Here is a 26,031-nt window from a genome sequence, read left to right as displayed (position 1 = left end):
ATGCAGGAAAATGTAAAATTTTATGTCCTGTTCTCTTGACATCATTTGAAATAATGCTCTCTGTCCTTTCCCTTTTTAATAGACTTTTTTTTCCACTTAACTTCAGTGACATTGAATACTAATGGTTTTTTAAATATCACTCTGAACTTCCTGATGAACATCTGGTTGACCTTCTCTTTTCACTGTACATACCACTCAAAGAAAGTTTATCAATTCCCATGGCTTCATCTACCTTTGCTAGTGATTCCCTAATTTTCTGCCTGGTACAGAAATTACCTAGCCATCTTTGACTCTTTTATATGGACATATCCTGTCCATTCTATACCATAAATACTCTCTGTGCACTCCCTACTGACCCCATTGCTGCTACTCTTATAGACTGTGATGTTATCATCATTCTGTGGATTGTTGAAATCAACTTCTAATTGACCCTCTTACCCTGTCTCTCATTATCTACCTTGCTATGCTGAAGAATCTAAGACATACCTTTAGCATGCACCCTATTTCTTCCGGAACTTTATTAACATGCCAGTCAAGGCTCTGAACGTGCTTGCCACAAACTTTTTTCAGAGCCAACTCATATCCTTTCCCCACCTATAAATATTACTCTTGATTGAAGAGAGTGTACCTTGGGCTTCTTGCCTCTATTCCTTTTCTTATGATCTTCCGTATTCCCAAGATATACTCCCACTCCCTTCTCTGCTTTACAAGTTCTTACCCATTTTTAAAGGCTTAGCACAAATATCACCTCCTGTAGTTTTCCTTGACTCTTCTGTCAGAATAACTTTATCTTCATCTGAGTTTCCATAGACCTGTGTATGAACCTCCATTATAGAACTCAGCACTGGAGGGAATAGTTTTCATACCTGGCTGATTATAGTAGACTGAGAGCTTCTTGCAGGTAGATGTGCCTTATTTCCCTAGTCCCCAATGCCAAGTATAGTTTCAGAAATTAGCAGGTTCTCAATAATTGCTTGAATCACTATTTCATCATATGGAGAGGTATAGAAGAAACAACTGTCTCAAAGAAAGGGTGGAGAAACAGACCCAAGAGGATTAAAAGCAATTGAACTTGAATTTTTCTCACAAAAATATTACTATAATCAAGACAAATGTCATTAACGGGGTACAGAGAGTGAAGCGGCAGCCCTTTGGAGTGCAAGCTGAACTTGGGGAGGTGGTTCTATTGCTACATGGTGGGGGAAGTGGGTTTGGTGAACAGCTAGCTAGACTGGGCAAGTGAAGGTAGGAGTGAGAGCAGCACATGAGTATTAGCAACAGAAGATGGCCTCTAAATTAAGGGTCTAATTATAAAACAGCTTTACAGAGATTCAGACATACAGACTGCCCTTAGCCACGCACTGGACAAGGTCAAGACTTTTTGTACTCACATCTCTCTTCCCTGTAATATCTGTTCTCTTATTCTTTGTTCTTCCTTTCTTGTTCACATTCTTCCTCCAGATTAAAAAAAAAAAAATGTGTATGGGGTAGGGAGGGAGTAAGACTAGGGAAAACAACTGATAAGAAATAGTTTCTTAAGGTTTATAAATGCTGTTCTTGATGCACGCTTTCTTCCTTTGTAAGCTACTTCTCCACACATCATACATACTTAAACACAGTATTATAGGATTTCATGTTTCTTTGTTTCATCTTCGCAACAGATCAGCAGTATGATTCAGGACTCATGTCAGTGGACCAGTGTCCTGTGTGCTCCAGAAATGAAAGACTCTGTCCCTCTAAGTGGACTTCTTCATGCCTTTAGTGTTTGTGATTCTCTCTGCATTCAATATGTCAACTTCAAGTTAAATTGTACCCCAAGTAGCACAGTAATTGCATTTGATGCCTGGAGATGTGAACATCAATTAGTTACAAGTGTTCAAAAGGCTTCTGACTGGCAGGTTACATTATTCTTGTATGAGGATTTCATATTGCTTTGAAGGCGTTTTCAGTAACCTCAACAGGTGGCAAAACTTTTAAAGGATTTCACCACTTATCTTTGCCACCATTCCCTTAGAGCCCTAGATTGATCTACAGTGTCTAACAAGGCCTGATACTGGCCTTTGTGGATTCAAAGTTTTCTTTCTTTCTTTTCCCTCTGTTTCAATTTTTGCCAGAATTGATAATATAACCATGTGGAGGAAAGAGCTTTAATCATTTACAAGGAAGGGCTCAAAAAGTCAAAGTGATTTACAGCAGCTTCTCAAATTTTCATGTACCTACAGATCACCTGGGGTTTTTGTGAAAATGCACATTATGATTCAATCAGTCTGGGGATCACCTTAGATTCTACATTTCTGAAAAAGTCCCAGGTAATGCTGATGTTGCAGATCTATGGATCAAAATTGGAGTGACAAGAAATAGTATTTCCGTGGTCTGCAAAGCTAAAGGTTAGTCACAGGCTAGGACAGATCCACAAATTTAGGTGTCTCATTTTCTGATTAGTAGAATGAAGTCTAGTATATTGTTTAAAAATATAAATGTTGTTAGATATCCCTGGGTCCACTAGTAGCTACTCATAATTGCTCCACCTTAACCCTTGGCAATGAACAAATTCTAGTGGGAAGAGCCAGCACTCCTGGGATCTGGCCTGAGGAGCCTTGCTCTTAAATTCTGAAGAACAAATGGAGCAAACACGAAATTTGACATAATAATTTGCTTCATAGTTGTCTTATTGCATAGCCTCAAAGAAATGTGGACCTATGGGAACGTCCCTGGTATATAGCAGAGTGTCTGCCATTTGTTTATTTCTCAATAAATGTTGAATGAATAAAAGAGTGAAATAATCTCTAATTGTTAAAAGATGTTGATAACCCATGGCCTACATAGGTTTGAATAGGTTAATCTTCCTGCTAGGCATATTTTCTTCTATATAAGTGTATTAAATAAAAGATGTGCTCTCCCCCCAGATAATATGAATGGGCTTGTTGAAAGACTCTCACTATACAAACATATTAGAAATGATGTGGGTTCAGGAAGTAATACAAAAAAGAAATCACCAAATGGAAGATAGGATAACTCAACTAGTAATAATAAGTAAACAAATGGAAAAAGGTAACACAGACAGTGAAGCAATAAGAAGAAATTGCATCTAATTAAAAAATAGGTAAAAAACATTGTATCTAACACCAACTATGCATGGAATGTGTTAAAGAGTGAATGGATAAAGAAACAGTTATTATTCTTTCTCACACCCCCAAACTGAATGCGTGTTTTTAGGGAAGAAATGCATATTTCTACAATAGAGAAAGCAAAAACTTTTAACGCTAGAAATAATACATGTAGTGTCATGTCTGTTATCTCAGTGCTGAAAATTAGAAATTATGCAGCCACAAGTAGTGTAAAAGGGAAACTTTCACTTACAGTAGCATTTGTCTAGGGCTGTCACCTGATGATCAGAGGAGGCAGGGTGTTTGGTAGGTGATTAGGTCATAAGGGCAGAGCTGTCATGAATGGGATTAGTGCCCTTATAAAAGAGACCACTGGCGAGCTCCCTCACTCCTTCCACCATGTGAGAGGTCAGCAGTTTGCAACCAGAAGTGAGCTCTCACTAGGAACCTGACCATCCTGGCACTCTGCTCTTGGACTTCCTAGCCTCTAAAACTGTGAGGAACAAATTTCTATTGTATGTAAACCACATAGTCTATGGTATTCTGTTATAGTAGCCCGAACAGACTAAGACACTAGCTACTTTTAAAGCTCTGATGGTCTTTGTTTTATTCTTTACCAGTCACTGAATGGGTCTATTTCCAGGAGGTTGTATATTTGTTAAGGAGGAAAGCATGTTTCAAGTATCAGTTAAGTTGACAGTAGTCAAATAGTCTCCTTCTATCCCCAACACAAGATGAATGATGCGATTAAGACAAATCTAGGAGATATTTTAAGGGTTGTAAAGATGTAAACTCAACTTGAATGGCAAGAATGCACAGCAAATGTTTCCCCATTTTCTCCCAGTTAAACTATGAACTCTGGTAGAAAGAGGACATGGGAAATAAACAGCAAACAATGTGCATGGTGCCAGATGACACACCTACATATTCTGGATATGATGGACTTTGTCTTGACTATGCCATATATATGAAAATGTTTCCAGATAAAATTGAAACATCATACATTGTGGGAGATGTTAGATTAGATATATCTATCCATTCAGGTATCCATTCATTCATTCAAGAAACATTTATTGAGCGCCTATTGTGTATCAAGCAGTATTCTATTATTCTTAGGAAATAGTAAACAAAAGTGAAAATCCTTGCACTCTGTGTTTGTGTATAAATAGACATTTATAAAAATAAGTAAATTGTAGTGTCATATAGTATGATATAGTGAATATAGTCTATGGAGAAAATGCCATCAGAAAAGGGGAATGAGAAGTGCTGGGAATGTGGGTTGGGAGAGTTGCAATTATAAATGGGGTAGTCATAGAAGGCTTGGTTGAGGAGGGGTCACTGAAGAAGGTGAGGGAATGAGCCATATGCAAATCTGAGATCAGAGGTCCAGGTAGATGAAACTGCAAAGAGTTATAAGGTATGAATGTGCCTCGGGTATTGAGGAAAGGGCGGTGTGGCTGTAGCAGAGTGAGCTAAAGGAAAACTAATAGGAGATGTGGTCAGAGAGGTAAGGTTGGAGGGTGAGGAGAAGATCCTGAAGAAAAACGAATCAGAGACGGGGCATGGGGAGTGCTTTATGTGTGTGCATATGTATGGTGGTGCAATTATAAATCAGGTGGTGATTATATGTAATTTTTGAAATATTGGCTTTAAATTTGAGTAAAGTGGGAAGTTTTGGAAGGGTTTTGAGCAGAGGAAAGACATGACCTCATGCTATGGCAGAATCAATTTGGTCATTGTGTTGGGAATAAATTGAAATGGAGTGATTGTAGAAATAGAGACCAGACTATGAAAAAAATCCAGGTGAGAGAAAACTGTGACTTAAACTAAGGGGTTAACAGTGGAGATGGTGAGAGGCAGTTGGATTCTGGATATATTTTGAAAGTAGAAATGGAGATATTTGCTGATGGATCTAACGAGGTATATGAAAAAGATGAAAGAAGTTAATTAAAACTTCAAGATTTGGAGGCTTAGGAAATGGAAGGTCCAGGATGGAGATATAAATTTGGAAGTCATCAGCTTATAGAGACAGTGTTTAAAGCCAGGAGACTAGATAAAAATAATCTTGATATGAAAGAGAAGAGGCTAAAATTCTGAGTTCTGCAATGCTTCTGTATCAATAAGTAGTTGGAGAAATGAGCAGGAACCAGCAAAGGAACCTAGGGGGGAGGGGCTAGTATGGTAGAAGAATGAATTATTATAGTAATATTCTCAGTGATAAATAACTCCCAGTCATATACAGAAGAAACCTCCAGTAATTCAAAAGTGACAATAATGTTTTCAGAACTCTATGTATCAATATACAAATAGAAAAGAAAGATGGAAAGAAATGTTTTTAGAACTCTATGTATCAATATACAGAATATAGAGAAGAATAGTTAGAAATGTGGTGAGATCCCATCATCATCATTGTTATTAACAATTAAAATGACAAAACAAGTACCATTTAAGTTACAAACTTTATTTAATCTTCATAAAATTGTGATTGAATTATTCACACTTTCTTTGGAAAATGAAGATGAGAAAGGCAAGTAACATTATCAAGGTCATTCAGGTACAAAGGACTCAAGAGGAGATGGGAGTTACAACTGGAATTCAGGCACCAAGTGGAGTAGAAGGCTGTAACTTTGAACTTAGAACACGCATTTTAATTAATTTACAGTTGTTCGAGTAGCACACATTCAGCAGAGTGTTAAATATAAGTACAGTTTAAAGAATGATTATAAGGCCAATATTAGTATAACCACCACCAAAAGCATAAAATTGAATATTGTCAGAATTCTGGAAACTTTGCCCCTTCCAGGTCAATACCTTCCTACTCATCCCAGAGGTAGTCACCACCCTGGTTTCTTTATTGTTCTAACTAATTCTTTGTTGTTCTAAGTAATTCTGCGACCTACGAATGAACACTTAAACTATATAATTATTTTGCTTACTTTTGAACATTATATAAAGAGTGTCACACTCTTTTTAGTATTTTGGGTTGAAAACTGCAACAAACTGCATCAAACATAGCTATTAGGACTAAGAAGTAAGTGTTGTCAACCTGACTTGGTTGTTTGTTCCAGGAAGTCTTTGCTCAAGAAAGATAAAACTATGAACCAATGAATAGCACCACTGCTTGCTTAAGAAAATTTGTGCCAAAAAATATGAGACAACTGCTTTAAGACAATTCAAGACCATCACTTTGCTGTGTCTACTAGTCTGGAAGTTTGATATCACACACTTTGCAAAATCCAGTCAGTTTCCTTACTGGAAAACCTCACTTTAAATTACTTGTGCCAAGACCTCAAGATCCTAGAAATAGCCCTCTTCTGACTCTCACCTTCTCAGTCACTGCTAAGACGTTGCTGAGATAATGTTTTCCCTTACTGCAGTGACTCTGGTAAATTTAGCTTTTCTTTATTAACAGGTTGTCTGATGATGCTTTAGGGAGTTCAGCAAACTTGGGGAACTTTTGGGGGAGTCCCATTGAGATCAATTCAAGACTTCCTCCTTGGCATGTTCCAAGAGGCTTGATTCAGAAATAGTGTGCTTCTCAGAGGTCCTTTGAGCCTCCCACTCAGAGATCTGTGGAATTAGTCTCACAGTGGATCTCAGCCCTGATCTCTTTTCTTTGAGCTCCAAATGTGAGGTTTATTTTGTATCCCAGAAGGTAAGATCTTTTAGGGGAGGCTTTTGGTTTCTTGATCAGATTTGAAATCTCTTTCTTTTGGTGGAAACATATCTTGTGACTGCAAACACTACTGTGTGTTTTGTCTGTCCTTTTCAATTTAGATTGTAAATCTGTAAGAAACATACTATAGGGAGAATATGAACATAAGCTGAATAAGTCTGTCCTCAAAACAAATTCTGAAAGACTCTTCAGGCGTCCCTTGGGCACACTTTGCCTTGGGTCAGGTTTTCAGAACCTTATAAGTACCTTCCTCAATTGTTTTTGTAACTGACCTGTTTAGTTCTATCTATTTGGATCTGAGAAATTTATTGGGCCCCTGGTGGGTGATAGACAATCTGTTGACTAATTTCTTTATGTATGGGCACCACTCTTAATGACTGTTGCAATTCTCATGGGCTATTCACATTTAGGTCTTTAATCCACAAGGAACTGATTTTTCTGTAAAGTGTGAAGTAAATATTTAATTTCATTCTTCTTCCATATGTATGCATAATTTCCCAGGATATTTATAGACAAGTCTGTCTTTTCCCACTGATCTGCAGTGACATTTCTGTCATATAGTGTGTCACTGTATGTGTAGGTCAGTTTCTTGGCTTCCTATCATGTTCCTTTTTTCTATTTGTCTAGCACAGGATTATCAACCCACTGTTCCAAATATTATATTTTTATAATAAGTCTTGATATATGTTAGTGCAATTCATCCCAATTGGTTGTTCTCCTTTGTGAATGCCTTGGCTGTTTAGATCTCTTTCACTATTTAATGCAGTAAAGAATAACCCTGTCAAATTTGAACCAAAAAAAAAATAATAATAATAAGGAATTTGTGTGGGATGGCATTGAATCCATAAAATAATATGGGGAGAAGTGACAGTTTTTCATCATTGGGTATTCCTGCCATGAACATGGTATATCTCTATTTATTTAGGTCTTTCAAAATATCTCTCAATTAAATTTTATAATTTTATTTACCAAAATATTATATATATTTGTAGATATACTCACAGGTATTTTGCACTTCTGATTACAAGTGGTATATCTAAAAATTTTGTGTTTTAAATACTTGTTGATGATTTATAGAAAAGCCATAAGTATTTATATTTTTACTTTCTTCCTATCAACCTAATTTCTTTTATTAATTCTAATAATTTACTTGTAAATTCTTTTGATAATACAGATCACAACCACAAAATACAGATACCATCACTAAACAATGAGAGTTTTGTTTTTTCCTTTTCAATCTTTAGTCTATTTGTTTATCCTTTTTGCCCTGCTGTGTAGTGAGGACCTCTCAGGTAAATGCTGAATGAAAATGTTGCTGATAGAATTAATTTCTAGTCATCATATAAAGGGAAAGCTCTCAGCATTTCACTGTTAAGTATGATATTTGCTCTAATTACAGTGAAGGTACTATTTAGCAGATTAAGGGATGTTCTTTTTATTCAAGTTTGCTAAGAGCATTATTTGAAAAGTCGTGAATATAAACTTTTATTGATGAATTTTCTCTTCATAATTACACACACACACACACACACACCCCAATCAGTCTATCTATTGGTCTCTACCTTCAAAATGTCCAGAATTTGACTACATCTCACCAACCTCAGTGCCACTACCCTTGTTCAAGCTGTTATCATCTATCACTTGGTTATTTAAATAGTCTCCAACCTAATTGAACTCTTTGTCTCCACCCTTGTGCAGTCAGGGCAATATTTTGAATATATAAATTAATCAGACCACATGACTTTGTGACTCAAAACCATCAAATCGCTATCCTGCTCACTCAGGATAAGAGCTAGAGTCCTGACCGGGACAATCAAGTCTCTTCAGATCTCCTCCCACGTCTGCCCCGTGTGTAACCTCTCTTACTTTATTCTCTATCCTCTTCCCTGGTTCTCTAGACTCCAGCACAGTAGCGTTGTTTCTGTTCCATGGATATGCCAAGCCTGTTCTTACGTCAGCACTTTGCAGTCATTGGTATACTACTCAGAACACTCTAATCTATCTGCATGCCTGATGTCTTCATTTCCTTGAAGTCTTAACTCACACGTCATGTTTTTATTGATGACATTTCTTTATTGATGACCTTTCTAAACACTATAACTTAAAACTATGCATGTGGCCCATTCATACCTTTCCCCTTATTTTTTCCATAGCACTTATCAACATGCATCATACCATAAATTTGACATATTTTTTACCTCCCTCTCTGCAAACTAGAATGGAGTCTGCACAAGGGCAAGGCTTTTCATCTGTTTTACCCAATACTATATTTTCCAAGCATAGAACAATGCCTGGGATGTACCGTGGTGGAATGAATTAGTTAATTATTGTATTTTTTAAAATTTCTGAAAATCTACTTTAAGAAATATGAAATGTCACTCTGTACAGTTTCCTATTCTCTGCACATACTTTCACATTTTATTTCTTTAATCTAGTAAGCGTACTATACTTTAATCTGTGTCTGATAATTCCAACATCTAAAATCTTTCTGAGACTTAGCTCTTTTATTTCTATTGGTTCTCAAAGAAAGTGTCGTTTCCTTGTGTCCTTAGTTTTGACAGGGAGTTACCCCAGAGAGTATTTGCATTTCCTTCTGACAAGCACCTACAACACAATTTCTCCGTACTTCATTAAACTCAATGTGTAACATTAGGGTTTTTGTTGTTGTTGTTCTTGTTTGAGTACATACATGATCTCATTTTGTCGTAGAGATCCACAGAGCACCATTTGAGGATTTTTTTTTTCCCTTTCGGCTTTGCTTGAAGCCAAGGTGATTTTTCATGCAGTCTCTTGGTGTGGAGGTGGGGGAACGTTTATTTATGACTTGCTCTTTCACTAAAGTATAGACATTTGGAATTCCAGCGTTCTCTTCTGTTGGACTTCCAAGCTTGGCCAGTGATTGTGTTTGATTTTGGCCCCCATTCTCCAGCAGGCTATCAGAAGGAAAACTCAATTTTGCTAGTTTGGTGAATGCTCTCAAGGTAAATGTGGTTTCATTGATATGCTTACCTCTCTTAGTTTCTACCTTCTCTTTGATTTACTATCTTGCCACATATTTAAACTTTAAAAAGGATTTTTAAAACAATGTGAAAAGCACTTCAGTTGTTTTCAGCAGAAGGGATAGTCGAAATAGCTTAGCTCATCATATTACTGGAAATAGGATTTAAATATTTCTTTTCAATTGTTTTATAAAAGTAGCATAAAAATATTACGAAAGATTTAGAAATTTAAGAAAAGGAAACAAATCATCTAACAATGTACCATACTAATACTAACCGAACTGGCATTTTAATTAGTGTAATATAATTTTTAATTCATAGTTTAAAATATGGTTTTTGAACTTTATGCATGATTTTGCATTGTTTTAATAATTTAATGTCATATCAAGAAGTAGTAAATCTTGTTGCAGCATTAATAAGTAGTTTTTATGTTATAGTGTTGATTAAGAACTCAAAACTTGGAGTCAGATTGCTTATTTCTACTTTTTCACTTTTACTGTGATCTAGAGTAGGCCATTTAAACTCTGTTTCTCAGTTTTCTTGTCTCAAATTTCGTTATCTTCCTAGAGTTTCTGTGAGGAAATTAAATGAAATGAGTGATACATTTAAATATCCAGGAACAATATTTGTCACACAGTAGGGCCTTAGTAAATGTTTATTTTTATCATCAATTTTCATATTTTAATAGCTATATTTAATCTATGCATCAAAATAAAATCCAACTCATAATTTTTTTAATTTTATTGACGTATAGTTGATTTATAATGTGTCAATTTCTGCTGTACAGCAAAATGATTCAGTTATACATATATACGTTACCATATTCTTTTCCATTAAGGTTTATCATGGGATATTGACTATAGTTCCCTGTGCTATACAGTAGGACCTTGTTGTTTATCCATTCTGTATATAATAGTTTGCACTTGTTAATCCCAAACTCCCAATTCATCCCTTCCCACCCCTGCCCCTGCCACCGTGGCAACCAAAGTCTGTTCTCTGTCTGTGAGTCTGTTTCTATTTCGAAGATGAGTTTATTTACGTAATATTTTAGATTCCACATGTAAGTGATATCCTGTAGTATTTGTCTTTCTTTTTTTGACTTACTTCACTTAGTATGATAATCACTAGGCCCATCCATGTTGCTGCAAATGGCATTATTTCATTCTTTTTTATGGTGAGTAGTATTCCATTATATATATATATATATATATATATATATATACCATTTCTTCTTATCCATTCATCTGTTGATGGACATTTACGTTGTTTCCATGTCTTGGCTATTGTAAATAGTGCTGCTATGAACATTGTGGTACACGTATCTTTTTGAATTATAATTTTGTCCAGATATATGCCCAGGAGTGGGATTGCTGGATTACATGGAAACTCTATTTTTAGTTTTTTGAGGAACCTCCATACTGTTTTCCATAGTGGCTGCACCAATAGACATTTCTACCAATAGTGTAGGAGGGTTCCCTTTTCTCCACACCCTCTCCAGCATTTGTTATTTGTAGACTTTTTAATGATGGCCATTCTGACAAGTGTGAGGTGGTACCTCATTGTAATTTTGATTTGCATTTCTCTAATAATTAGCAATGTTGAGCATCTTTTCTTGTGCCTATTGGCCACCTGTATGTCTTCTTTGGAGAAATGTCTATTTAGGTCTTCTGCCCATTTTTTGACTGTTTTTTTTAATTTTTGTTTTTGTTTTTGTTATTGAGTTGTATGAACTGTTTGTACAGTTTGGAAATTAAGCTCTTGTTTCTCACATCATTTGCAAATATTTTCTCCCAGTCCGTAGGTTGTCTTTTCATTTTGTTTATGGTTTCCTTTGCTGTACAAAAGCTTGTAAGTTTGATTAGGTCCCATTTGTTTATTTTTATTCTTATTTCTGTTGCCTTGGGAGACTTGACCTAAGAAAACATTGGTATGATTTATGTCACAGAATGTTTTGCCTATGTTCTCTTCTAGGAGTTTTATGGTGTCATGTCTTATATTTAAGTCTTTAAGCCATTTTGAGTTTATTTTTGTGTATGGTGTGAGGGTGTGTTCTAACTTTATTGATTTACATGCAGCTGTCCAACTTTCCCAACACCATTTGCTGAAGAGACTGTCTTTTCTCCATTGTATATTTTTGCTTCTTTTGTTGAAGATTAATTGACTGTAGGTGTGTGGGTTTTTTTCTGGGCTCTCTATTCTGGTCCATTGACCCATATGTCTGTTTTTGTGCCAATACCATGCTGTTTTGATTACTGTAGCTTTGTAGTATTGCCTGAAGTCTGAGAGGGTTATGCCCCCAGCCTTGTTCTTTTTTCTCTGGATTGCTTTGACAATTCTGGGTCTTTTATGGTTCCATATAAATTTTAGGATTGTTTTTTCTAGCTCGGTGAAAAACGTCATGGGTAATTTGATAGGGATCACATTAAATCTGTAGACTGCTTTGGATAGTATGGCCATTTTAACAATATTAATTCTTCCAGTTCATGAGCATGATATATATCTTTCCATTTCTTTGAATCACCTTCAGTTTCCTTTATTAATGTTTTATAGTTCTCAGCATATAAGTCTTTCACCTCCTTGGTCAGGTTTATTCCTAAGTATTTTAGTTTTTTGGTGCAGTTTTAAAAGGGATATTTCATTGTCAGCGTAAGAAAATGCAACCAACTTCTATATGTTAATCTCGTGTCCTACTACCTTGCTAAATTTATTTATCAGTGCTAGTTGTTTTTATGTGGAGTCTTTAGGGTTTTTCTATATATAGTATCATATCATATAATTATTTTTTATGCTGGTTTATTTTGGATTTTTTTAATTGGTTTAACTAATATAAGTAATACTATGATGGGCACCACTGAATATCACTTTTCCCCATATTTAAATTATTTCCTTAGGAAAATCTCAAAAAAGAGTTATTTTGCCACTACATGCATATGTTTATTGTTTTAGTACGTAGTGCCAAATACAAATTCAAAAGGATTACACTAATGTACAATAAAAGCTTTGCCAAGCTTAAGTTTTCTAATGTTTAATTATTACTAATAGAAAAAAAATTTTTTGTTATTTTGATTTGTGTTGATTACTGGTATGAATGAACATTTTCTCAAATGTTTGTTTAGTATTTGTATTTCTGCTTTTGGAAAGTATCTATTTATTTGCCTGTTTGCCTTTTAAGTTTTTTCCTATTTATTTTATGAGGTTTTTTAGATAATAAAGAGATTAACCTTTGGTCTGTCATATTTCCTGCCACTATTTTACGATGTTGTTTGGCTTTTAATTCTAGTTTCTGTTTTTGCATGCTTTTATCATACAAGTATACTTTTAATATATTTGCATCTGTAGACACTTTCCTTTAGACTCTCTCCTCTTGCTTCTAGATTAAGAAGTTTCTTACCCTGAAGATATTTAATAGACAGTATTTTTTCTTGTCTGGCTGAAGTTTAGCGTTTACATTAGGCTGTTTGGTTAAAAGTCAGTTTTTTTGGTGTATGATGCTGTGTAGAGAACCAAACTAAATCTTTTTTAGATTGCTAACTATGTATTCCAAATCCATTCATTAAATAACTGCCACTCCATTGATCTGGGATGCTTCTTTTATATTAATTTAGTAGCTGTGTTAAGATTTTTAATGTGATTTTCATTTTTTTCTTCAGTGTAAACCAATATATTTATGGTCCCTGGACTATCTTTATAATAGGTACATTATATTTTGAGATAGGGAAGGAGTCTCTATTAAATTACAAATTTTCAGTAAACAGATTTTGAGGTTATCAATTATGTACCTTTGTGCTGAAGGATAGGTATCCTCATTCATTAATAGCTGCTGAGTGGAAACGAGATCAAATCATTTAATTTATCTTTAAAACTATAGTAAGTTGGATTGGCACATAAAGAAAAACTCTGTCAGTATTAGAGCTTTTCAAATGGAATTGACCACTTCAGGAAGCAATGAGTTCCCCATCACCGACTATAGTTAAAGAAGATGGTTAAATAAGAGCTCATTACCAGTTGGAGGATTTTCATAAAGACTCCTTGTTATTTAATACTGGAGGGCTCCAAGGTCCATTTCAGCTTTAAGATTCCAAGTTTCTTTAATCTACCTATGAATAAATATTTTTCACAATGTAGGACTTAGAGGACAGGAGTATTTTTGATTAACTTTTGAGTAGCTCCTAAACCACAGAACAAATAAATTGTTTCATTTAATTCTATTGGAATTGCCAAATTTGCATAAATTCTCATCAAGTTTAATACCTATACTTCCTTTTTTTTTTTCTCAATAATAGACAATAAAGTTCCAGGGAATAGGTCCATACCTAAGAGAAACACAAGCCTGTTTTAGAAGTTCCCTAGGTAGTTTTAGTAGTTGAATAAAATAATTAACTGGATTTACCCAACAGGAAAGCCCAACAGGGGCTTCATGTCATTACTGAAAGGGGAGATAGATGTTACCAGACTTTAAGGAGGATAATGATGATGAATCCGTAAAACCATACATAAGTTTCATTAAAAGCAAAGTTATATCTCATCTATTTAGATAATTGAGGAAAAATACAATACTGGATTATAGGATATTTTAAATAAAAATTTATAAAGCAATAAATCAAAAATTTAATAAAATATGACCATTATAGAAGAAAAAGTACATTTGTTCTGTAAAATAAATTGTTTCAACAAACAGATGAGTGTAAAGTATAATTAATATAGGTACTACATTTAACATAGGTGTTGCATTTAGGATTAAAAAGTTTAATTTCCCTCATCGTTTGAAAAATATTGATGGAATTGTAACATATTAATGTGCCTATTAATCTTTTTCTGTGATAAGCTAAACATTAGCCTGAACCCTAATTAATCAAAAAAGTTAAGTAGGTGGTTCTCATTGATGAAATTGTAATGCATTGATACATGTACTGTAAAGCAAAGAGAATGCCTTAGAATAAACATCACAGTAGAGGCAAGAGCCTGTGGCTTTTAACATGACTCTCAGGAGAAGCTCAGCCATGAAATTTCTGCATCCCTGACTCCAAGAAACTTGGTAAGCAAGTCACAACAAATTGCATATTTTGGTACCTTCTATTCTGCTGTATGTCTACAGACACAACCTGAACTGCTTACATGGTACAGATGGCTCACAGTTCCTAGAACAAACACAGAGGAATTTGTAATATATGATCATCATTTCAAAAAGTTTGCATTTATTTTCTTCTTTGGAGGAATCATTTTGTATAATGTGACTACTAAAGATAATTTTCATTGTAAAACGTAACACACATTCACAAATGCAAAGTGGTTTTATATTTTTGAAAAAGAGCATCCTTATTTTCAAATAAATTGGCATAGGAATGTAGGTTAAAAATGACAGAAGTAAGTAGTGTTTTAATATGATTATTTTGTAAGGAACAAGATGGACATTTTTTGCATCTCAGTTTACTCAACTATTCAATGAGAATGATGGTAATACCCAGTTCACTGGGTATTGAAAAGATTAATAAATATAAAGCACAAGTGCTATATTAAATGCAAAGCATATATTTATTATTGTTCCTTGAAGTTTAATTAAGTGAGATACATTTTTGTTCAGTTTGATGTATGTTTATAAACTTGTGCTAGGCACAGTAGAGAGGACAGGGTGGAAGAGACAGATATGAGGTTATCCAGTTATAATGTAAGATGGACCATGATGCTAGAATAAATTGACAAGGGAGACATGTTCCAGCCTAGAGGTGGGGGGATGGTTGAGGAAGATGAACTAGGGGGAAAGGTTTAAGCAGTTATCCATGTTGTAGGCTTCCCTAGACCAAAATTATTCCATATAGACATAATCCAAACTTCCCCTTTGTACTCTCTTAAGTAGCCCAATACTCTACCACTAGAGACATCCTTGGTTAGGTTCAGAATCACTTAAAACATATTAATTTTCCAGCTCTATTCCAAATATGTTGTGCCCTTTCATGTCTCTAGGCCTTTAAATGGGCAATGGTCCCTTCCTGGAATGCATATTTTCTCTCCCTTCCTGTCCACTACAGACTTTACCTGAAAAATTTGCACTCCCCCTCCAAAACCTAGCTGAAAATCACTTCCTTTGCATAAAATTCCTATAAAAGAACATAGGCAGAACACTCCTTGACATAAATTGTAGCAATATTTTTTTGGACCTGTCTCCTAAGACAAAAGAAACAAAGGCAAAAATAAACAAATGGACCTAATTAAACTTAAAAGCTTTTGCACAGCAAAGGAAACCATTAACAGAATGAAAAGACAACCTACTGAATGGAAGAAAGTATTTGCAAAACATATGATCGATAAAGAGTGAATATCCAACATATATAAACAGCTCATACAACTCAATATCAGGAAAACAATCTGATTCAAAAATGGGTAGAAAACCTGAATAAACATTTTTCCAAAGAAGATATACAGACAGATGGCCAACAGGCACATAAAAGATGGTCAACATTGTTAATCACCAGAGAAATGCAAATCAAAACCACAATGAGATATTACCTCATACCTGTCAAAACGGCTATGATCAAAAAGTCTACAGATAACAAGTGTTGGCGAGGCTGTGGAGAAAAGGGAACCCTCCTAAGCTATTGGTAGGAAATTAAATTGGTGCAGCCACTGTGGAAAAGAGTATGGAGGTTTCTCAAAAAACTGAAACTAGAACTACCATATGACCCAGCAATTCCAGTCCTGAATATATAACCCCCAAAAATGAAAACAGTAATTCAAAAAGAAACATGCACCCCTATGTTCATAGCAGCATTGATTACAATAGCCAAGATATGGAAGCAACATTAAGTGTCCATCAGCAGATGAATGGATAAAGAAGAGGTAGTATATACATACAATGGAATATTACTCCTCCCTAAAAGGAATGAAATTCTGCCATTGGCAACAACATGGATGGGCCTAGAGGGTATCACTGCTTAGTGAAATAAGTCAGATAGAGAAAGACAAATACTGTATGTTATCACTTATATGTGGAATCTGAAAAATAGAATGAATGGATATAACAAGAGAGAAACAGACTCACAGATGTAGAGAACAAACTAGTGGTTACCAGTGAGGAGACAGAAGTGGGGAGGGACAAGGTAGGGGTAGGGAATTAAGAGATACCAACTACTATGTGTAAAATGAATAAGCAACGAGGATACATTGTACAGCAGAGGGAAATATAGCCATTATTTTGTAACAACTTTAAATGGAGTATAATCTATAAAAATATTGAATCACTATGTTGTATACCTTAAGGTAATGTAATATTGCAAATCAACTGTACTTCAATTAAAAAAAATCACTTCCTCTATGGAGCCTTCTTCAAATCCTGCAGTATGATGAACTGCCCTTTCCTTGGAGTTCTCACAACACTTTGCTCTGTGTCCTGTGATGTATTTATCAGACCGTATATCATAATTTGTGTGTACTATCTAAAACAGTGTGGAGATTTACCCCCAAACAAGGACAGTATCTTACCTATATTGTATTTCCTAAAATCTAGTATGTACTGTGTTTCTAAGAGATGTTTTTGCTTGAGTTGACAGATATAATAGCTGAGGGAGTAAGAGGGGGCAGTCAGAGATAATGAGAAATCTTTAGGAATGCCAGTTCTAGGAAGACACCTGGAAGCAAGACTCCTATTACCTCTAGATGAGAGGAAGGGTTTCCAGGTGTTGGAAATGGCTGCAGAATGTTAGATAAAATTACAAAACAAAATGCATACTTCTCAACTCTGCCCAGGGCAAGCCCTGAGAAGAAGGTCCTGGAATTTAAATTGCTGTTCCTTGAATTGTACCTCCTCCCAAAAAAAGCCATCAAAGACACATTGTAGTAGACCTTATTGAATTTTACTATTTCTGTCTCTTTTATTCTGATTACTCTCCAGGAGATTAATTAATGTGTTAAGTTCAATTTTTAAGTGTTCATGCTTCTTATAGTGCTTTTTCCCTTTCTGGTGAAATTTTGCAAAAGAAAAGTCTTTACAGATTTTAAGGTAAAAACTTACATTTCTCACTATTAGTTCAAAAACATGTATTTTTTTAAAAATCAAACCTGAGCTTTGTACCAGATCAGTACTAAGCTAAGTCTGACTGTGAAGGGGAAAGAATCATACAAAGATGTCAAAACATGGTGTCTGCTCCCAAGGAGCTCATAAGGTCATAGGATAGTAATGTTCTTTAGCATTTTACAGATAAAAATACTTTCATTTGCTAAGTCTCATTTCACTTTTTTTATACAACTTATTTCTTATCATTTATTTTTTAACAGGTAAGGAGGCTAAAAGTAAGAGATTAAATGACGACTGAGGTCACAGCTATTAAGGGGAAGAACATGGACTTGAAAATGGGTTTTTCTGACTACAGATCACATAGCCTTTGGACAGCATCCTACTTTGTTCTTTTGCAAGACTCATAATCAAATTGATTAAGTCGGACCTCAGAAAACTCAGTTTAACATTGGAGACAGGCACATTTCCAGTGTTACCATAAAACTCATGATATATATAAAAAAGACCCAAAAAGGACGAGGAGCTATAATATTTGGAATTGAGATGAGAAGGAAATTTCCTGAAGGAGTTGATTCTTAAGCTGAATTTTGAAGAACAAGTAAGTTCTAACTTGAAAAGGATTGGGGAGATTGCCTCCATGCAGTGAGGACTGAGTGTATATGTATACAGAGGTATGTAGAGACAGAATACATGTGGGGAAATAGCGGTACTGCAGAGAGACTGAAATAGAGAAAGAAGAGAAAGGAGGAGTGGAAGGCGCTGAGTTAGGAGGCAGACAGATGTTAGCTTTTAAAGAGGCTGACAGACTGAAAAGAAATCTGTTTTTTTGTTTATGGAGTGCGGACTCCACAGAAGTGTGACATGACCAAATTTGTATTTTGAGAAGTTCATTCATTCAGCACAGTAGATGATTGTTTGGAGGGAGGACAAGGATTGTTTGGAGGCCCAGACAGAAGGAAGCCATCACAATCACTCAGGGGAGGAGGAAAGAAAGTTTAACACGCAAGAATGGCAGTACGAATGGAAAGGAAAGGACGTGGAAGATTAGGCAGGCAAATATGTATAGAACTGATAAGTGATTTTATGGTTGAAGTGAGAAAGAAAGCAGGATCTATGATAAGTCTCAGGTTTACCACTTAGAAACCAAATGGATTGTGTTGCTGTGTCCTGAGAGAGAAATTTGGAGCAGGTCTGAAGAAAAGATACAGTGAGTTTAGGATGGCATATGTTGGATGTGATGTATCTTTGAGGCACTCAAGGCAAGATGTCTAGCTATCATTTGTTGTACAGAAAGCAGTAGAACCCAGGACTTAGGATTGCAGTCTGTGAAGCTAAGGTGACTTACATTTCAAGCCCTGCTTACTGCTTACCACCTATCAGCTGCATGACCTTAGGCAAATTATCTAATATCTTAAAATCTTATGTTCATAACTAGTAAAAAAAAAAAAAAAAAAAAAAGGGTTTAAAATAATTACCTTAAAATTTATTTTGAAGATTAAATATGATCACATGTGTAATTATTTATGGTCTGTCTTCCCAACTGAATTGTCTGCTTATTGAGACTAGAGACTATGTCTCTTTTGTTTAATTCTGTATCTCAGTACCTGGAACAATACTTGGAATGTAGTAGGTACTTAATACATACTGAGTGAGCTAAATGACCAAATGCCCAGAGACTTCTGTAAATAGCAGGTATAAGTATCATATAGGAGGTTGGAGCTTAGCAAAGAGGGTTGGGAAAGAGAATGTATGTAAGTAATTGGGTGTAGGTATGGGTTCATAGTAGTCACTCTGTGGAGTTTGTACACAAAATGTATCCCTGAGGAAAAGAATTTTTAAGGAACAACTGAAGGAAAAGGAATCTCTGCTGCTATGACTCTTGACTATATCCAGCTGTTCTTTTTCTAAGCTTATCAAATCTAACACTCTTAATATCAGAGCTGGTTCCTGGAGACACCCCTTCACCTGTTAACACCAGACTCCACATGGTGAAGTCTTCCATGATGTGTGTTGGGCAGTCAAGGGTATGTCCCACTTACAAACTGGTGATCCTTCTTCAGGCGACCCATCTGTCTTCTGAGTTGCCAGGTTCCACCAGTAACATTCAAGAGTGCCCTTGGCTTTAATGGGAGCATTTAGAGCACAGAGAGGAACAGTTGCTCCTTCCATGCATTCCTGCATATAGCAAGCTGTAGGTGTTCCCTCTACCTGGATCCATCTCACAGCGAACTTCTGTGCTGCTGTTACTAAAATACGGGACAACTGTGACATCTTTAGATGGGAAAGTCTAATTTGTTTCATACTAGTCTAGATTTAAGTTTCTAATTAAACTCAGAGAGGTGACAACATTGTGGGTGTGTGAAGTTGTCTTCCTGCCAGCTAAGTGTTTCTCTTTTTTGCTTGTGTGGCAGAGAAAGTTGTGCTGTGCTTTGTGAACATGCACAACAGTTGGCTTTTTGTCAACAGCTGGCCGTTTGGGGTACATTCAACTGTTCTTCAGTCAGATGACAGAAATGTCTTAGGGTGGTTCTTCAATCACAACCAAAATAGTTTTTTTTTTCTGTATGTCTAACTGATAACAACAATAACAATCATCTTCTAAGCTTCTATTACACTGCAGAACGTGAAGAAGACAAGGAGGGTAAGAATGCAGACCTGTTAAGGAGTTGCTTGTTGTGATCTAAGTACAAAGTGCTAGTGACCTGAACTAAGATGGGGACAGTGGGATTAGAGGGAAATTAAGGGATAAAAATGTAGAAGGAGCTGTGAATTTTATGACTTGGTGCTAGATTGGGGGATAATAAGCAAGAGGGAGAATCAGTGATGACCCACTCCCACCCTCAATGATTTTAAGTACCCCATTTACGTGCTTTATGCACTTTTCCTCTTATGATAGTCCTAACACCTGTTATTTCTTGTTAAATTTTATTCTTCACTGTTGGGTTGAACCTGAAGGAAGGCAGGGGCCACCTCTGTCTTGTATACTGCAGCAGCTCCTTAGCAGCTGGTAGACTGAATACAAGCCATTCACCAAGGTGTAGACCACAGAGGAAGGGGTGGGTTGGAATTGTGTGAAGAAAATGATAGTTATGGACATATGTGAAACATTCAGATGGAGCTGTGTTGTAGCAAAACTGAGACAGCAGTCTGGACTCAGGAGAGAGTTCTGTGCTGGACATTTAGATTAAGGAACCATCAACATTTAGACAGTAATGGAAATTATAGAGGCTTTGCAATCTATGGAGAATACTTAGGGTGAGAGAAGACAGCCCAGAACTCTGGGAACACTGGGACTTAAGGATAGATAGAGAAAATCCCACTTTCTTTAAAGAAGTTAGATTTCTCTCTCTTTTTTTTTCCCCTTAAAACAAGAAAAATCATTTATTATCTCATAGTTTCTGGAGGTCAGAAATTTGGGAGTGGCTCAGTTGGACAGTTCTGGTTTTGGGTCTCTCATGAGGTTGCAGTCAGATAATGGCTGAGGCTGCATTGCCTGTAGGCTTGACTGGGGTGGAGGATCCCATTTCAAGGTGGCTCCCTCACATGGTTGGCAAATTGATAGTGGTTGTTGGCTGGAGGTCTTAGTTCCTCTCTACATGGACCTCTCCACAGAGCTGCTTGAGTGTCCTTGTGGCACGGTAGCTGGCTTCCCCCAGAGTGAGAATTTCAGAGAGAGTGCCAGGTGGAAGCTGTATCCTTTTTATGATAGTCTTGGAAGCCACATAGTATTCCTTCTGCCACATTCTATTCGTTAGAGGTAAGTCACCAGTGACCCACATTCAAGGGAAGTTAGACTTCTCCTTAAAGAAATTTAAGTCAACTGAGGAATTGAAAGCAACCTCTGAGGTTAGTACCAGAGATCTCATTGATTACCTTGCTAAGGGCAGATTCTATAGGGTTTTGGCAATGAAAATGCATTTGTAACAGGTAATCTGGCTTCTGCCACTGTCTATTTTGTAATGGCTATTTGCTTTTATGCCAATTTAGAATCCTTGTCTTTCTCTCTACACCACTGCTCAGGGTCTATGCTTTCAGTACAGAGCTTTCTTCAATTCTATTCCTAAGGAGGTATACTTTACTCCAGGAGAGATCTTTTAAAACGCTGCCTCTATATTTTACCTGTGACTGGTTTTTTTCTCCTGTTGTATACATTCCCTCTCTGTTCTTTCAGACGTGAACGAGGCACTCTAATGGTTTTCTATGAGTTTTTATGAGTTTCTAATAAGTTTGGTAGACAGAAGTGTCCAAGCTGACCCACAAAAGAATTATATAGCTCTTAGAAACTTCAGTGTGAAATACCACATGTACCCTTGACTTGAGAAACTCAGTGTTTTTCTATCTAAATTTTAATTCTTCCGTAGGTGAAGACCATTCAAATCCATCTCAGATTGTTTAGGCTAGAGGTAGAGGAATGGGCAAAAGTAATGTTCCGCCAACATGCCAGTCACATCTGAACTAAAGTGAAACATATCTTCAGTAATTCTGAACTTTAAAACAGTCATCGTCTACACAGCCATGTTCAAAATAAACTCATCACCAAATGTTCTGTGTATGCAGCTGGAGAAACTGATGGAGGGAATAATGAAATCCATATCAAAGAGCTAACAAAGCATGGCAGGAGAGTTCAGGCAAAGATTTGCTGACAAAGATCTTTGAAGAGCGATAAGCTTTGCCTTGATACACAGCAGGTGTGCCCATTGGACGAGAATTAAGTCATCTTTTGATGCCAGCAAAGGGCCTTGTTTCTACACTGCTATCAGGGAGCATCGACTCCCCTTAGCTGCCTGGAATATTACTAAATTGAATCCTGGCTGCTATTGTGGCAGATAGAGCCTGAATATTTGTAGAACTTCAATTATTGTGGGCATACCATGGGGCTTGAGGAAGAAATTATTTGCCCCCTAATGTTACAAATTTAATTTTCTTTCTGAACACCTGCTAAAGGACTAACTAAATCATTTGCCAGTGTGAAATATATCACACTGAAAGTTGATAGTGGCTGTATTTATTCTCATTGGAACCATATTTCCCAAGAAGCCTGCCACAGTCTATAGAGCCAGGGATGAATTTCTTAAAGGTTTTTTACAACAGTTGGATCTTTCCAGGGTAAAGAGAATTGTTAAGTTTTTACAGGTTACACATAGTAGTCAGAATAGTGATTAAAATGTAGAAAGACTTCAGATTTTTTTTCAATGGTACATTTGTCTCACATTTTAAGTCTCTCAGCTGTAAAACCATCATGTGCAATCATTACACTTTTACTCAAAGAAGTCCTGATTGCATTCTCACCAGCAGTCTCCACAAACAAGTCTAATAATTAATAGATAGGAAGACCAAACTGTCCTCCTACTGTAAAAGGTAGGACAGAATTAGGGCAGACATAGTTTTGGGAGGAAACTTAGAAACTTTACCTTGCTTCTTTGAAGTTTCTACTTTGCATCTCCTTGATACTTTCCTAAAATAAAAAATGAGCTACTGAGGCTAAAATTAGAGAAATAAATTATTAATATGTACATTAATTAATATTTGCATTAATTTTGCAAATCTCTGAGCTTTAGAAAAGAGAAAAAAGCTAATTTCATACCTCTGGTATCCTCAACAGTATACATGAATTTGGGAAAAATGTTTTAAATATACCTTGGAACACCTCTGATCTGTAAAAAAATTTTTTTAAATGAAGATAATGGATATAAATCTGATAGTACTGTCACTATAGTTTAGCATACTTATTTACTTTGGGATATATATGCCAATAAAGTCATGTTTTGGGAAGAAACGGAAATACATTTCTGAATTGAAAATGATCTTTAAAGTAATCATTTTGGGAATTACAGACATTTGGTGAATTCCTCTTTGGGAATGCCTTCAGAATCAGAGTCACACATGAAATTCAGGTTTTATTTTATAGCAATATATTTGGGACCCTAAAATGTATCACCAAGATGTCACATATGTTATTCGTAGAATTTGTCAGAATACTTTTTATTGATTTAAACCAATCTATCATACTCCCAAAGTACAATATCCAGTATGACCTAAATGTATAATACAGAAAATCATCCCCCCCCCCCACCCCACCCAGTCCCTTGCCATTTCTTAAAAACAGATCTAAACTCCGAAGTACGAAGGCCAGGTAAGTCAAACCTAGCTCAAGGCAGATCTGGGTCATTGTCAATTTTTAAGTAGTCTAACGTATGTCAGTGGGACACAGGAGCAGGACTTCTGTATGGCAGACTGTCTCAAATTCCATCTGTAGAACTGTAACAACTCTGGAGGTCTACCTACCATGATACCAGAGGAGCTGGAAGCAGTGAAAGTATTGGCAAGAACGTAATTCCAACCCTTAGAGGGAAATGTAACGAAGCTCTTGATATGCTGCAGGTTTGGGTTCTCAATATTCACAAACTAAGAAGAGATACCATTATTGTTGCCTGTAGGTAGACAAGGCTGATGCAGATAGGGACACAGAGTGGATGAAAATGGGCCTTGAAATATTTTAAACTAACGTGCTTTAGAACCTAAAGATAACTTTGAAAGAGGTGTATGATGATACAATTTGAATGGAATTATTTGAATTGGAATCAGTCTTCAGACTTACAAGTTTGCTACTTCGAAGTACCTCGTCATCCGTCTGGGTGTATAACTTCCAGTATGTTGTTAAAATAATACTAAATAATACTACCCTCTTCTTAAGGTCATAATGCCTATGTTCTTCTGCTTCTGCTGTCTGGATTCTAAATGCTCTGCATATTCAAGTTTGAAATTTGCTCTAAAGAATAATAGGCATACTATGCCTCCCAGATCCAAATTGGATTTTTAGTATTTTTTATGCTATTGGAATAAACTATAAGAGCATCACCTGCATCTGCTCTTGCACAGTAAAATTTCTAATGTTTAAGATACCAAGGTTTTATGTATTATATTAAAAATATACTCTCCACCAATAATACTCGAAAAGGCCAGCTGAGATTAGCTCAACATTCCATAATTTCTCCCTTATGACCTTTATTTACTCCTATTAATTGTGTGCATATCTGTCTTCACAACTGATTTTAAGCTCCTTTAGGGGTATGGACCATATTTCACTAAATTTTATATCCTCCACATAATCTAGGGGAGTGTTTTCTATTTTATCATTTTTATTATTAAAATCTTTAGGGCATATAAGAATTCATGTGGATCTAAGGACAAAGTGCAAAAAAAGAGAAATGTGGGAAGGGTGGGTCCCACCTTATAGTCCCACACGGCTGCTTTCCTAGGCAAACTGCATAAGCAACAGTTGTTTTCCTGAAAGAGCTATGCTATGTATAGCTGCTCCTGTGAGTTTACCAAGGCGAGGGAGGTCTTAGGAGACGCTCTAAAATTATTGCAGTGAAGTAGTAGAAAGCTACCTTATAAGGTCTTGTTTGCTATAACTGAGGATAAGACTGGTAGTAAACTGGGCAACAACCAAACTGAATTATTGTTAAACTGAGGACCAATAACCAGTAGGAGTTGATGAGCTGAGAATGTACATGTCAGAGGAACAGGACAGAGGAACTGCTGATGTACACACAACTGGACAAAATTAGGAACTACTGCAAGGCTAGTACCACTCCTCCACCTTCATCAGGTTAGAATTTTTCACACCCTGAAGGTTGTGGCAAGATGGAGGTGGAAGCACAAATTCCACTCACATTAAAAAATTTTCACTACATATTAAAAAAAAATTTTTTTTGGATACGCTGGATCTTCGTTGCTGTGCGCGGGTTTTCTCTAGTTGCAGCGAGCAGGGGCTACTCTTTGTTGCGGTGCGCGGGCTTCTCATTGCAGTGGCTTCTCTTGTTGCGGAGCACGGGCTCTAGTAGTTGCAGCATGCGGGCCCGAGAGTGCGCGGGCTTCAGTAGTTGTGTTGCGTGGGCTCAGTAGTTGCGGCGTGTGGGCTCTAGGGTGCGCGGGCTTCAGTAGTTGTGGCACGTGGGCTCAGTAGTTGTGGCACACGGGCTTAGTTGCTCCATGGCATGTGGGATCTTCCTGGACCAGGGCTCGAACAGGGCAGGCAGATTCTTAACCACTGTGCCACCAAGGAAGTCCCTTCACTACATCTTAAATGAAGATTGAGCTAAGATGGAAGTAGGAACATGAAGTATTTATGTTTTATGCATCTTCAAGCAGAAAGCTGAGATTATTTAAAATGTTCATGCAGAGCAAGAAATAGAAACACCAGAAAGGATCAAGTGGCACTGACTTTGGAATATGACC

General features: G+C 36.4%; 2 long non-coding RNA genes across 2 annotated transcripts in view; one reads left to right on the top strand and one right to left on the bottom strand.

Annotated features, from left to right (window-relative positions):
* Positions 1 to 26,031, bottom strand: part of LOC309640440 — a 676,795-nt gene that overhangs the window by 380,310 nt on the left and 270,454 nt on the right. The gene's annotated exons all lie outside the window — the stretch shown is intronic.
* LOC309640431 overlaps positions 8,326 to 26,031 on the top strand; it is a 181,195-nt gene continuing 163,489 nt past the window's right edge. Inside the window, exon 1 of the long non-coding RNA XR_014252212.1 lies at positions 8,326 to 25,777. This is a non-coding gene — a long non-coding RNA (uncharacterized lncRNA). The remainder of the gene's footprint in view (positions 25,778 to 26,031) is intronic.

This window comes from Balaenoptera physalus (genome assembly GCF_965194825.1).
Source record: "Balaenoptera physalus genome assembly, chromosome: 13".
Classification (NCBI taxonomy): domain Eukaryota; kingdom Metazoa; phylum Chordata; class Mammalia; order Artiodactyla; family Balaenopteridae; genus Balaenoptera; species Balaenoptera physalus.
This window is presented reverse-complemented; position numbering and strand designations above follow the sequence as displayed.